The sequence below is a fragment of the Corythoichthys intestinalis genome, chromosome 5 (assembly GCF_030265065.1).
Source record: "Corythoichthys intestinalis isolate RoL2023-P3 chromosome 5, ASM3026506v1, whole genome shotgun sequence".
In the NCBI taxonomy this organism is placed as follows: Eukaryota; Metazoa; Chordata; class Actinopteri; order Syngnathiformes; family Syngnathidae; genus Corythoichthys; species Corythoichthys intestinalis.
The window spans coordinates 17,117,222-17,133,240 of NC_080399.1; positions in this window are offsets into that span (position 1 = coordinate 17,117,222).

The window sequence follows — 16,019 nt, forward strand, 5'->3', positions numbered from 1 at the left end:
CACAATTTATTTGTTTTAGGTTAAAGTCACCCACCTCTTTATCTCCACTGAGCAATTTCACACTCAGTAGTGGTCAGCCTATGAGTGGATTAGGACTTTTCCATTGACCGCTGCTATTGCAGAGGTTATAATCTTGCACCCCCAAAGGCAGACTTCCCGTTAAGGCCAGGAAAGTTGTCAGACAGCACTTACTGGAATCCCGTGGAATTTGCAGCAAATGCTTGTTGGCAGATGCGGACAATGCGTTGCGTTCAGTCAGTGGTGCAAGGGAGTAATGCGCGCGTCTTTGTCTTCATTCCTGCTTCGTTGAGAATAATGGTTCCCGAGCGTGCGTGGCCCTGGCGCCGTTTGCCGTCTGACAGATAAATCAACGGTAACTGAGCGATTAATGCAAGCGAGGGATACAATGATGATGGCGATGAATGCGCTATCGGAGTTTGGCACCCGCCGCCGTTTTACAAACTCACACTTGACTGATGTCATCAAGAGGCCATGGATGTGATGATATGTGTGGGAATGGCGGAATGTCAGCGTGCGTGCCGAGATGAATGAGGTGCGTTGGAGCTCGTAAATGATGTAAATGCCTTACGTAATCGACACTCACGCGAGGCCTTGGCGTAGCTAGCCATACTACAAATCAGTGACCAGCTCGAAGATCAGTCCACAAGTGTGTTTTACTTTTTCTTTGACTCTATATTATGACAGGTAGTCCCTGGATTACGAACGAGTTCCGTTCCTACGCTGGTGACGTAACCCAAATTGCCATGTAAGTCGGAATCAACCCTTTAAGTACCCCTACTGTAAACCTAGAAAATAACTATCCAAAAACATGTATTTTACCTCATTGTACTGTCCTCGCCAAGACGTTGGAGCAAAATCTTAGCTCAGGCAGTGTTGTTAATCTTACTGAAAAAAAGTAATTAATTATAGTTACAAATTACTTCTCCCAAAAAGTAATTGCGTTAGTAACTCAATTACCTGAATGTAAGAGTAATTAGTTACTTGGCAAAATAGTTGATGATAATTACTTTTTTTCCCTCAAAAAAAAAAAAAAAAAAAAAAAAACGTTGGCCACACTATGTGAAGTTTTTTGTGAAGGTTTTTGGTACAATTGGCCCGAGCCCAATTCTTTACCCTAATTTACTCTTCACCCTGAATCAACTGTTAAAAGTTGTTAGAATTGCTCCCATTATTGCATTAGTTCCCTTCTCTCTACTTTCGACATATGAAAGTTTTAAAACTGTTTCATTATTTAAAGATAGATTCAAGTCAAGATTTTGCCGATTTAGAAGTATTTTATATAAAAAGTTACTTAGGTTCGCTAGGAAGGTTCTCTACAACAGAGCCGTCCTAAAAAGTCTACTGCTTCAAGATGGCGGCTGTCTACTAACGCATTTAGTGCCATGTCTGTCATTTTGCATCTAGTTATATCTACAGTGCCTTGCAAAAGTATTCGGCCCCCTTGAATCTTGCAACCTTTCGCCACATTTCAGGCTTCAAACATAAAGATATGAAATTTAATTTTTTTTGTCAAGAATCAACAACAAGTGGGACACAATCGTGAAGTGGAACAACATTTATTGGATAATTTAAACTTTTTTAACAAATAAAAAACTGAAAAGTGGGGCGTGCAATATTATTCGGCCCCTTTACTTTCAGTGCAGCAAACTCACTCCAGAAGTTCAGTGAGGATCTCGGAATGATTCAATGTTGTCCTAAATGACTGATGATGATAAATAGAATCCACCTGTGTGTAATCAAGTCTCCGTATAAATGCACCTGCTCTGTGATAGTCTCAGGGTTCTGTTTAAAGTGCAGAGAACATTATGAAAACCAAGGAACACACCAGGCAGGTCCGAGATACTGTTGTGGAGAAGTTTAAAGCCGGATTTGGATACAAAAAGATTTCCCAAGCTTTAAACATCTCAAGGAGCACTGTGCAAGCCATCATATTGAAATGGAAGGAGCATCAGACCACTGCAAATCTACCAAGACCCAGCCGTCCTTCCAAACTTTCTTCTCAAACAAGGAGAAAACTGATCAGAGATGCAGCCAAGAGGCCCATGATCACTCTGGATGAACTGCAGAGATCTACAGCTGAGGTGGGAGAGTCTGTCCATAGGACAACAATCAGTCGTACACTGCACAAATCTGGCCTTTATGGAAGAGTGGCAAGAAGAAAGCCATTTCTCAAAGATATCCATAAAAAGTCTCGTTTAAAGTTTGCCACAAGCCACCTGGGAGACACACCAAACATGTGGAAGAAGGTGCTCTGGTCAGATGAAACCAAAATTGAACTTATTGGCCACAATGCAAAACATATGATATGTTTGGCGTAAAAGCAACACAGCTCATCACCCTGAACACACCATCCCCACTGTCAAACATGGTGGTGGCAGCATCATGGTTTGGGCCTGCTTTTCTTCAGCAGGGACAGGGAAGATGGTTAAAATTGACGGGAAGATGGATGCAGCCAAATACAGGAACATTCTGGAAGAAAACCTGTTGGTATCTGCACAAGACCTGAGACTGGGACGGAGATTTATCTTCCAACAGGACAATGATCCAAAACATAAAGCCAAATCTACAATGGAATGGTTCAAAAATAAACGTATCCAGGTGTTAGAATGGCCAAGTCAAAGTCCAGACCTGAATCCAATCGAGAATCTGTGGAAACAGCTGAAGACTGCTGTTCACAAACACTCTCCATACAACCTCACTGAGCTCGAGCTGTTTTGCAAGGAAGAATGGGCAAGAATGTCAGTCTCTCGATGTGCAAAACTGATAGAAACATACCCCAAGCGACTTGCAGCTGTAATTGGAGCAAAAGGTGGCGCTACAAAGTATTAACGCAAGGGGGCCGAATAATATTGCACGCCCCACTTTTCAGTTTTTTATTTGTTAAATAAGTTTAAATTATCCAATAAATTTTGTTCCACTTCACGATCGTGTCCCACTTGTTGTTGATTCTTGACAAAAAATTAAAATTTTATATCTTTATGTTTGAAGCCTGAAATGTGGCGAAAGGTTGCAAGGTTCAAGGGGGCCGAATACTTTTGCAAGGCACTGTATATACAGTACATGTGATATCTCCCATGTCTACCATATCTACCATAACATGCGGGCGTAGTTTGTAGGCTATCGGCTACAACATGTATTATTGGAGCTACCTAGCATCGCGTTTGCTCGGCGTCACAACTTTCTTGCCTCTCCCCACTCCTGCTCTGCTCTGTCGTCTCGGTGAGTCCGTCTCCCTCAGACTTTTCGACCAATATAGTAACGCATAGTAACGCATGCCTTTCCGTCCTCAGTAACGGTAACGGCGTTGCCAAGATGAGAAAAGTAATTAATTAGATTACCCACTACTGAAAAAAATAACGCTGTTAGTAACGCCGTTATATTGTAACGCCGTTATTAACAACACTGAGCTCAGGGGTCGGTAACCCAAAATGTTGAAATAGCCATATTGCACCACAAAAAAAAAAAAATGTCTGGATTAAAAGCCTTACATAAACCTTGGAAAGAAGGCAACACATGATGTATCTATCTGTATTAGCTATATTAGCCTACTATCAAAATGACTAAATTGGCTAAAAATACATAATGAGCCTTCATGGTTTCATGTTTATTTTCCCTGCAGTGCATCCAACGCACCACGTGACTTCTCTGTTGTATGATGCCAGCTCAAGTTTAACTTCATTACAGTATTAATTAATGAATTGTTTCATTGCTTTTATGAAATTAAAGCCATACAATAAATAAATCCAATTTTTGATGTCATTTTTATTTTGAGGTTTCAAAAAAACAACAAAATGGAACGTGCATAACATGCCGATTATCTGGGCATGTATTTGATTTTCTGTGTTATCTCGGGATTTTTTTAAAGTCTGCAAATAGATGTTCTGATATGTTGATGAATGTCTCCTTCATGTACTCACCATCTGTGAACGGTTTTCCACGCTTTATTATCTCCCGGGTTGCAACAAAACTTGCAGCAGTAGTGGAGTTTGGCGATGCAATCCACTTCTTAAATCTATTTTTGCACTCCTCTAAGTTCTTCAGAATTAATGCACTCACACTTTTTCTCTCACTGACAACTTCTCGCCACAGAGTTAACATTCAGGCAATCCTTCCGCCTTGGCAATGGATGCAAATGATTCGATCCAAGAAATGTTGAGTCCTTTGTTCTCCTCTCTTCGGCCGTTCTTTTTCTCCACGGCCGCCGGTTTGTTTACAATAGCCACCTGCTTGGCATCCCGACATGCTGATAGAAACGTGTGTCGCAGGCTATGACGCAAATCGTTGACAGAAATGTTGAAATTTACTATTTATTAGGGCCCGAGCACTAAGCGTGCGAAGGCCCTCTTGTTTTGCAAAGGATTATTATTTATTTATTTATTTATTTATTTTTCCAGGGCAAATGAAAACGGCCAATTTGGAGGCCTGAACATGCACGAAAAGTCACCAAAATTTGCACATACGTGTGGAAAATTGTAAATTTCGATAATTTTGCAACGTTTTAAAAAAATCTAACAAAGTGGCTCAGTGGCGCCCCCTTGAAATTTTTAAATTGGCCTATAACATTAGAGTCTGTCAGCGTAGAGCAATGAAATTTGGGGGGTCTATACCTTGTCCAAAACCGCTTCAAAAAAAGCATTGGCACCCATATTCCAAACCCAACAGTAAATCAGTTATTTTGGATCGAATATGAAATTTTTATCGATTTACAGGGTGCACATTTGAGACCTTTTCGCCGAGGGAGTTTGTTGGATCATGTTCAAAATTGGTGAGACTGTTCAGGAGACATATGAGATCTTAAGTTTTATAAATGGTCCGTTTTCATTCACGGGTCTGACCTGGGCGTGGTGCCAAAGTCGGCCATTTTTTCGGCAAAATGACATTCAGTAAATGACTAATAGTTCCTTGACACAACGCTCAATCTTTTTCATATCTGGCATGTACGTGCGGTATCCCACCCTTAACACGACTGCATTGAAATATTACCCATTAGGCCTAGCGCCCCCTAGTGAGAACAGTAAATGTCTTTTTTTACGAGACAGGTTCCTCCTTCAGGGGAAAAAAATCTGTTGACCTTAAACCTGCATCAGGGGAGCCTTAAGACCTGTGTTCAGGTGCCTGATGAAAAATATTGAGGTTTCGTTGAAGCGGCGGGGTCCAAACAGGAAAGTGAAAATGACCGTCAACAATTTGTCTCGCTAAAAACTTTGAACAGTCATAACTCAGCAGATATACAACATTTCTGCGCCAAACTCCCCGTGCTTGTTGAGAGTCATACCCTGAAGGGTGTTGTAAGGGTCATTTGCATCAACTCTACAGTGCCAACTAGTGGCGACAGAAAGGAGTTTTAAAACAGGCCTTTCCTATTGGGTTTTTTCAACCTAGAGCAATGAAATTTGGGGAGTCCATACCTTATGCAAAACTGTTCCAAAAAGTCTCTTGCACCCATTTTCCAAATCAAACAGAAAATCGGGTATTTTGGATCGAATGTGAAATTTTTATCCATTTGTAGTATAGTTTACATTTCGAGGCCTGAACATGCACGAAAACTCACCAAATTTTGCACATACATGCGGCTTTGCATGGATTTCGATAATCTTGCAACGTTACAAAAAAATGTAACAAAATAGCTCAGTGGCGCCCCCTTGAATTTTTCAAAAAGGCGTTTCCTATTAGGTTTTTTTAACGTAGAGAAATGAAATTTGGGGAGTCGATACCTTGTGCAAAACTGCTCCAAAAAGTCTCTTGAACCCATATTCTAAACCCAACAGGAAATCGGGTATTTTGGATCGAATGTGAAATTTTTATCAATTAACAGGGTACACATTTGAGACCTTGTCACAGAGGGAGTTAGTTGGATCATCTTCAAAATCGGTGAGACTATTCAGGAGATATAGGAGATCCAAAATTTTCAAAATGGTGCGTTTCTATTCATGGGTCTGACCTGGGCGTGGTGCCAAAGTCGGCCATTTTTTTGGCAAAATGACAAATTCAGTAAAAGACTAATAGCTCCTTGACACAACGTTCAATCTTTTTCATATCTGGCATGTATGTGCAGGATCCAACCCTTAACACGAGTCCATTGTAACATTACCCATTAGGCCTAGCGCCCCCTAGTGGGAACAGGAAATGCTTTTTTTTACTAAACAGACTCCTCCTCCAAGGAAAAAAATATATTCACCTGAAACCTACATCAGGGGAGCCATAAGACATGTGTTCAGGTGCCTGATGAAAAATACTGAGGTTTGGTTGAAGCAGAAGAGTCCAACAGGAGAAGTGAAAATGACTGAAGCCATTTCGTCTCACCACAAGTTTAGAACAGTCATAACTTCTACAACATATCTGCGCCAAACATCTCGTGCTTGTTGAGTCATACTCTGAAGGGTCCTGTAGGGGACATTTGCATCACTCCTACAGCGCCAACTAGTGGCAATAGAAAGTCCCTCATTTTTCTAATATATGTCCAGTTCTTTTCAGGTTGGTCATTGTAGTTTCAAGACCTTTTGAAATACTTATTTTACGGCCCATGTCCACATGTCTCTGTCTTTTGCCGTGACGACCCTTTATTCGCTCCTTTTTTGTAGTACTCTCTCCAATGGGGGTTTTTATCTCTTAGGTGTGTGAATGTAAAGAGGCGACTTCCGAGCATGTTAGGTTCTAATGAGATGATTAGAGAGGACGATCTGCCACCACCCTGACCTGCACACTGTCCGAGTTGCGTGACGTCCGAGTTGCACTAGATTGCGAGGGCCTGTTCAGTCCTGCTTGCAGGCCTAGTTGTTATTGTGTAATTTTTGTCCTCCTACGGGAACCATATAAAAAAAATATATATATTTCCCTCCCCCATTTTTTTCCATTTTCAAACATTAATGAAAACGTTGTAGGGAGCCACTAGGGCAGTGCTAAAGAGCCGCATGCGGCCATTAAAACACAGGTTGCCGACACCAGACATGTCCAAAATTCGGCCCGGGGGCCAAATGCGGCCCGTAGTCAAATTTCATCCAGCCCCCAGCCTCTGTCATAAAATCAATAAAATCTGGCCCGCACACAGACTTAATAAATTGGTCAGCAGTACTGCTACCAGCATATCAAGTCGCTTACACACTAAATGCTACTCCTCATATACCCACTAGAAGGCAGCAGCACTCAAAACAACATTACCCCGTGTGACCCTGTACTCCCAATTTTCTAAAATGGCGACAATCAACAAAAAAAGAAAGTTGACTGCGACGGCCGAACGTGCAAGGACAGGTGAAAATGTGACTATTTCTTCACTAAAATACGCAACAACTGTGTCTGCCTCATTTGCAAAGAGACAGTTGCTGTTTTTAAAGAGTTCAACGTGAGGCAATATTACCAAACAACACACGCTGACATGTACAACAAGATTACAGGGAAGATGCGTAGTGAGAAATTGAAGCAACTTGAAGCTAGTTTAATTTTACAGCAGCAGTATTTCGCAAGAGCCCGAGAGTCGAAGGGGAACGCCAAAAAGGCTAGTTGCGAGATTGTTGAAATTATTAATTTAAAAAAAATAATAAAGCAAATGTGACGGACAGAATGGCTTGCTAAAATTTGCTTAAATATATCGTTCTACGTAAAGGACGTCAGCCAATGTCGGCCCCCCAAATTTTTACCACACAGAATCTGGCCCCTTTTGTAAAAAGTATGGACACCCCTGCCTTAGACAGCGAACTAAGCACTGAAATGACCATGTCAGACATCCGTGTGGTTTGCTGACTTTATTCAGCTGCTCATGACATCAACACTTGCATAATGAAACTAAAATAAAAATGAAATTGAATCAGTTTAATCTTCAATATCTTCAATAACAGCAATTCAAATTTGCGTTAGCATGTATCAGTTAGCGTCCGCACATCATCAAAAACAATCACATAAACTCACCCCAAGTATTCGACTACAATTGAAAACACTGTCTAATACAGTACAATAATTAGCTTATCAGCTGCCAATGACGGTAATGGCTTTAAAAAATGATTTCTCTCTTCTTTTTTTTTTTTTTTTTTTTTGTACTTCGTTACTAAATTGTTAAAACCATGGTATCAACTAAGAAAATTTACTTGAGTTTCCACTGGATGGCGACAAAGCCTCCTAGACGGACCAGATATTTTGTTTGCTCAAAATAATACCACAAAATAGATTAGTGTGTTCAGGATTACTTGATTTGCCTTGAGTTTAAAGTTCTAAACATCTTCACAACTGCGAGCAGATTTTAGAATCAGGGGCTAAACCACGAAAAGCCCACTACTGATAAAAGCGTGTGTACTTCGTTTTAACACTCAATGTGTTACGTTGTGATCCAACCTGCTTGCGCCTCTTCATGCCAGCAAGAGGCGCTGTTGGACAAGAACTGAATTTCCTTGCAAGTGGAGAATGAAACACTAGTTGAGATTTAGTAAGGTACGTAGGTAATGCCCAACGAATTACTTGTATGCAAAGGATAGAAACACTTCTCACCTCTTTTCAAATGTCAGTTTGAAATAAGACCAATAATTATCATTTCAAACTCCTTTCCACGATTAAAGTGCACTGTATAAAAAGTAGAAAAATAAATGAAATATGTTTGAGTAGATAATTTGATTTCACAAGCGTGCACACCTTATAATTAGGAGTTTCTGTGTGTTCAGAATTAACTTTTTAAATGCAAACCCATGTTAAATTGGCGCCAGAAAAGGCGACCCACACTTAAAGGCAAGGGCGTAGGTTTGGTCTCAACATTGGTAGGGATGATATAACAGCATAACCTGCATGTACACTTTTTGCTGGGGACGGTATATTGATAAGGCCAAACAGATTGGGTGACCAGGGGTCAGGGCTACATTTCTCACAAATATTAACCTAATTAATTAATAGGCTAATTGATCAATGCAAAATAAATCTCTATTGTACTAACTTTCATGTGTATTGATTCAGGCGATACACCATTTGATTCAAACCTTTGTTTTCAACAGCTACTAAAGAAACGTTTTGAAAAGTTCCAGAATAAATGCCTGGATTTTTCTAGCAAATTTAAATTGCAATGTTTGAATATTAATTATATTAACATACACACCTGTTAATAATCTCTTAATTATTCAGGAATGCAAAAAAATAAACATTTGTCTTAAGACCACTCAACATTCTCTGTCTAAACCACAAAGTTATATATAACTGAAAAAAAACTTATAACATGTATAACACAAATAAATAAAAATGGAGCCTTCCTTCAAGTAAAACACTACTGCTATGTCTACAAGCACAGCCAACCTCAACATAAAATTAAAACTTTTTACCTCTATCATGTTTATTTGGGGAAAAAATGTCTGCATATGCTGCAAATAACATTTTAAACACATTTAAAAATTATTATTATTATTACTATAATATAGCAAATAAATGAATACTTTTTTTCCCCTTTTTTTTTTTTTTTAAATGCAAGTCATCAGCCAATCAAACCTACGTTTGATGGGAAAAAATGGACCGGCACATTCAGCAAGGGAAAAGGCGTAATTGTAAGTCTGAACATGTTAAAAATAATTCACTTAATAATGGTAGGGGCAATTCTATCCTTACAACATATGGGAAGACAATCTAAATTACCTATGGCAGAAAACACTCAGGTGACTTGAAGTTCTGCTCTGAGACCCCCAATTTGGCCAACTTTCAAAATTGTCCTATATGCATGTGTGATACATCATTGGAAAGCTTAAAATCTCAATTTTCTGGGGGAAGAAAATTTTTGAACAGGAGGGCATTTTTTTTTTTTTTTTTTTAAACGGGAAAACGAGATATTATCGCGTTTTTACCTTGTTTTGATCCAAAAACTCCATGTAGCATCTATCACTGAGTGTCAAGACACAGCTGTGAACGTCCACAGCTGGATTTGGGGGGGATTTTTTGGGTGAAACATGGTAATATAGCAAGGGTCACGATGCAGAAATCGCAGACATCAAGGAGTGGCTGAGATGTTCTTTTACATATATTTATTATTTTAAACGTTTTATTCAATTTTTCTTTGTTTGGCTCGATTATTAATCATCTAACATATCGTAGAAAATGCGACAATAACCAAAATAAAAATACAATTAAGCGATAGTTATGAGGTAGATATCCGAGACTTTTTTTCAGACACCATTTTTTAAAATAGTTTTTTTTTTTTAGTTTAAAATATGTGAGTGAATAATTTTTTTAAGCTTTTTTTTTTTTTTTTTTTTTTTTTTTTTTTAAACAAAATATTAGACATCAATTAATGATTCTAAGCTAAAAATGACAGACATTTTGAATAAGAAATATATTACTTCCTTTCTTTTTAAGGGTGGGTTGAAACAAAAGCAGTTGCGCGACGTCTGTAAACGGGGGTTTCCATGGTAAGACGGACAAATTAAAAATAGTTTGGGGGCTTAATGCGCCATGAATCTTCTATAGCAGCATATAGACATATTGTTCAATCAAACACAACAATTCTTTTGGCTTAAAATACAGCAGTTTCTTTTAAAGAGGAGTGCAAGAGCAGAAACTGCTTTTTCAGTCTCGTCTGTGTTTTCTGACCTATATAACTGAAGTCATTATATAATGCAAATAAGGTTGCTTAAAAGTCGGTGGCGACAATTTGAACATCCTGAAAAGTTGTTAGTGTTATGTCCCTACCGTCCCTATGCAAACTTATGCCCTTGCTTAAGGGTCTCTGATTAACCCCAAATATAATACAGTATTTAATTTTTAAAACACTAAAAATAGGTACTTTTAGACAGCAACAATTCGGGCTGCAGCTATCGAAAATTTTAGTAATCGAATATTCTTCTGAAAATTCCATCGATCGAGTAATCGGATAAAACTTTTTTTTTTTCAGGTAAAGAGTTTAATTATAAATATACATGAGAAAGCAAGACATCTCACATTATATGAAACCATTTTTAGACAATCAATGTCTTTATTTTAGATGTACATTGTTGAAAACAGCCAACAAATGCATCTCAGATGTGACTTGAAAAAAAGAATTCTAGATCTTATAGAATTTTTCTTTTTCTCACCTAAAAATGTCATTAACCTTGATAACACACATCACTTAAAAGTAAGGTGTTTTTCCCCACGTGTTTTAATTGAATTTCCATCTGTGTCAAGCTATTTTTAAGTTCTAGTTAAGTTTTAATTTTAAGTCTAAATTGTAAGTCCTGATAGGATTTTGAGTTTTTGCAGTGTTCAAAATAAATGCATGATACCTGTTGTACTGGAGCACATTAGGCAATGTGCTAATTGGTGTTTTATCCATCAATGACTACTGAGCTAAAAATGACAGCTAACTTTATTGAGGTGGAAAAGCGCTATATAAGTGTAACACCATTTACCATTTTTATTTTACACTGTCATCACTTTACAGCGCTGTGTTTTTAAAAGATTAAATAAAGCCTGTATGAAAGACACGTTAGCCACGCATCGACACGCCACGCCCTCCGCAGGGCTAACATTACGTTAGCAAGGTACAGTAACAGTAATCTTATATTTTAGCACTATGTTAACTTACCTTGTCCTGAGTATCGCTCCTCCGCTCTCGGAGTAAACGTGGTGCCTTCGGTAGATCGGGCTAGTCATCGGTCGCAGGGTCCAGCCAAGAGTGCGGTAGCGTCGGCGGGGCCGCTTGTAGTGTTATGTAAGCGCTGCCTTACAGTGAATTAGAGCTGAAATGAATACTCGAGCAACTCGAGTTTAAAAACTGATCCAAGGAATTTTATTCACCTCGAGGAATCGTTTAATTTTGCCAGCTCTAAGCATCACGTTTTGCCCGGACTACTTTTAATGCGGGACAACGTGCTGACGTCACGTGGAAGAGGAAGAAGCAAAAAAAAAGAAAAAACCTTATACTGCAGCCGACAGCCGCTACAAACTATGCCGACGTTGCTAAAAACCATGCCCGCATGATGCTAGATAGATATCGCATGCATTTAGGACTAGATGCGAAATGACAGACTCGGCCGCGTCTGGGCAGCGTTACTAAACAACCGCATCTTTAAGCAGTAGACTTCTCAGCACTAATAAATATAACGTTACTGTCACTCGCTCACGTAACATTAGCCCTTCGGAGGGCTAGGTTTCTATTGATTATCACCATGTCGATGCGTGGCTAATGTGTCTTACAGGCTTTATTTAATCTGTAAATATACAGCGCTGTAGAGTGAAAAGGGTGTAAAATTAAAACATAATAAAGCTAACTGTCAGTTTTAGCTCAGTAGTCATTGCTGAATAAAACACCAAGTAGCACTGGTCCCTAATGTGCTCCAATACAGCAGGTATTATACATTTCTTTTGAACACTGCAAAAACTCAAAATCCTATCAGTACTTATAGTTTAGACTAACTTAAAACTTACCTAGAACTTAAATATTGCTTCACACAAATGGAAATTCAATTGAAACACGTGGGAAAAACACATAGCTTTCAAGTGATGTGTGTTATCAAGCGTAATTAAATTTTTAGGTATGAAATATGTTTGTTGGTTGTTTTTTTTTTAGAAGATTTTAAGTTTTTTGATTGAAAGCAGTGAATTTTTTTTTCTTGTTACATCTGAGATGCAATTGTTGGCTGTTTTCAACAATGTACATCGAAAATAAAGACATTGTTTGACTGAAAATGGTTCAATATTGGATTAAATGTCTTTTTTTCTCATGTATATTTATTAGGGGTGTCAAACGATTAAAATTTTTAATCGAGTTAATTACAGCTTAAAAATTAATTAATCGTAATTAATCGCAATTAATCGCAATTCAAACCATCTATAAAATATGCCATATTTTTCTGTAAATTATTGTTGGAATGGAAAGATAAGACACAAGATAGATATATACATTCAACATACGGTACATAAGTACTGTATTTGTTTATTATAACAATAAATCAACAAGATGGCATTACCATTATTAACATTCTGTTAAAGAGATCCATGGATAGAAAGACTTGTAGCGCTTAAAAGATAAATGTTAGTACAATTTATAGAAATTTTATATTAAAACCCCTCTTAATGTTTTCTTTTTAATAAAATTTGTAAATTTTCAATAAAAAAATAAACTCGTAGCCCGCCATTGTTGATGTCATTAATTACTTACACAAACATTTTTCATGGGTGCTGAAGCCTATAAAATCAGTCGCACCCAAGTGCCAGCAGAGGGCGATAAAACTCCGAAAAACACAACAAGTACACATTTCACTTTGCTGTCATTTTAATCTGTTTGAGCGGGGCATTTGTGCGTTAATTGCGTCAAATATTTTAACGTGATTAATTTAAAAAATTAATTACCGCCCGTTAACGCGCTAATTTTGACAGCCCTAATATTTATAATTGCTCTTTACCTTAAAAAAAATGTTTTATGCGATTATTCGATTAATCGATAGAATTTTCAGTCGATTACTAAATATTCGATCCCTGCAGCCCTACAGTGAATACATGAAACAGTGTTCCCCTTGGTCTCCAGCTTGAAATGCTCCCACACTTTTGACATTTTCTGCTTTTTCTTGGTACATTTCTCTTCACTTTTGTCGGCTTCTTTGTCTTTACCTCTATATTAATGCGTCGTTAAAATCAAATATATCCGCCGCCTCTCCTTTTTTCCTGTACACACGTGACGTCAGCGCGGTGCGCATCATTAAAAGTAGTCTCGGCAAAACGTCATGTTTAGAGCTGGCAAAATTAAACGATTCCTCGAGGGTTAGAAAATGCCTCGATCTGTTTTTAAACTCGAGTTACTCAAATTATTCAAGTAATCGTTTCGGCTCTAGCAAAAATTCCACTGGGCATTTTTAATGTGTGGGGGAAAAAATCATTGAATTTTAAACTGAAGTAGAAATGGAGCTAGATTTCAGTGTCTCAGCTCACTGGAAGTCCACAAAGTAAAACTTGCAAGCCTCTTTGGCTCATTCTTTCTCCTCTCAGTTAACTGCCAGAAGTTGAAGCAATCCAGCAGCTGGCTAATGGAGGTCTGGTGCATGCACGAATATCACTAATAACTTCATTAGCAGTCCATAGCTGCTGCCAGCACAGTACCGGATTAGATTCCACTCTCGAATATCTCCATACTGGGACTGTTGTGTTAAAGTGTGTGTGTTTTAACAATCAGAGAAGGATATCCACTCCAGGTCTCCAGAGTGCAATGTGAGACAGGTCCAGATATTGTTGCAAATTCAGCATGCAAATGCTCCGTTTGAGATGTAAATCTGCTGGGTCGGTATGAACTGTCACGCAGTGTCCTCAAGTACAGTACTGGGGATTGAGGAGGTGAAAAACTCGGTTCATCGAAATGCTTATTTAATAAATAACAATCACAAGGGCTGGTGAGTGTGTGATTAGTCTCCAGTGAGGAAATGTCACTCATGACGCTGATTGTATTTTTGGGAGAAAAAAAAAGTTTCCAAGCCTTTCCATATTTATTTATGACTGTTTTCATTTAAAGAACACTCACTGCAACTGCAGTTTCATATTGGAACGTTAGCAGTGCCAATATCAGCTATTTGTTTGGAAGGAAAAATATCATGACTAAATCTAAAGTGTTTCCTTTCTTAAGAACTACGACTTGTAAGTTTATAAAGATGGAAGTTGTCATTCAGATGATTTGTCACTTTAATTTGCAAGCATTAATTCTATACACAAGCACTGGAATTTACTTCTCAATAAAAAGCAGAAAGTGACAGAGTAAATAAAGGGTACTAGCCGTTTAATGCCAGTCACAGTTGAAGTTTGCAATCAAACTGAACATTAAATAATTACTATTTATGTAAAACAAACATAAATTTGCCATCGTAAACTCTGTTTAGCTTAACTCGTTGTCTACCAATGACAGCAACCTTATCACCACGAAGAGCTTTTTACTTTGAAAATTCTTGTGAATAAATGCTTAAATCCCTGAATTCTTTATAGATATGGACGTAAAACAGTCTTAATTCACGGTTAAATGAAAAAAAAAATCGGACAGTTAGCATTTATTTTACGTAAATATTGCAAATTATGACGCCAGTGCCGTAGAGGTTAATTTGTCCTATTGATTTTTCTCACGTTTCAAAATGTATGCATGGTACGAAAAATATAATAACCTTGAATCCTCGAACAAATAACTCCTGAGACGATCTTTCCTGTTTGTATGCGGTACAGCTTTCGTACTTTTTCAACCGAAATCCGGCGTTGGATCGCTGCATGTGTTTGAGAATAACTGCGACCAACTTCGACCGACTGAAGCGGCGTGTGGGACAGCCCACTACTTGAAGGCGTGGCGCATTGTCTTGAGAATGTGTCCTGTCAAAATCATTATGAAGTCTATGCTTTTTACTAGTGTTGCACCGATACCATTTTTTGGGCCCGAAACCGATACAGATACCTGGCTGTGCAGTATCGGCCGATAATATAAAATAAATAAATATATATATATATATATATATATATATATATGTACGTATAAGGGATGCAACGATACAGTTAAGTCACGGTTCGGTACGATTTTCGATACAATTCAATACATTTAATGCTCCGAAACAGAAAATACAACTGTTATTATTTATTTATTTATTTATTTATTTATTGCTACCAAGCAAAAATAACAGTGCCATCATATAAACAAGCATTTTAGTGCATAATATTTATGTGCTTACTTCTTACTGATCTGAAGAAATTTTGTATATACTGTAAGTGCTGAGAACAATCTTTACTGTTTGTAAAGTGGGGCACACTGTTGATTGCTGCAGCTCTCTTAGCAGCTATATTTACCATATAAGCAAAACATCCTATTTGTGGTCCGAGTCCATCTGTAACATGTGCTGAATTAACAGTATTTGCAGCATTATCTATAGTCACTGGTATGGATTGATTTGGCCTGCTTAACTTCCATTCAGTCATGGCGGTTTCTAATTCATCAATGTAGTATATGGACTACGCGTCGGTCTGGGCTCACGCAGCTAATGGCATGGGATCTAATGTAGCACATCTAGGTTGCTATTTGATGATATCTAGTGCGTGCGCGCGAGAGC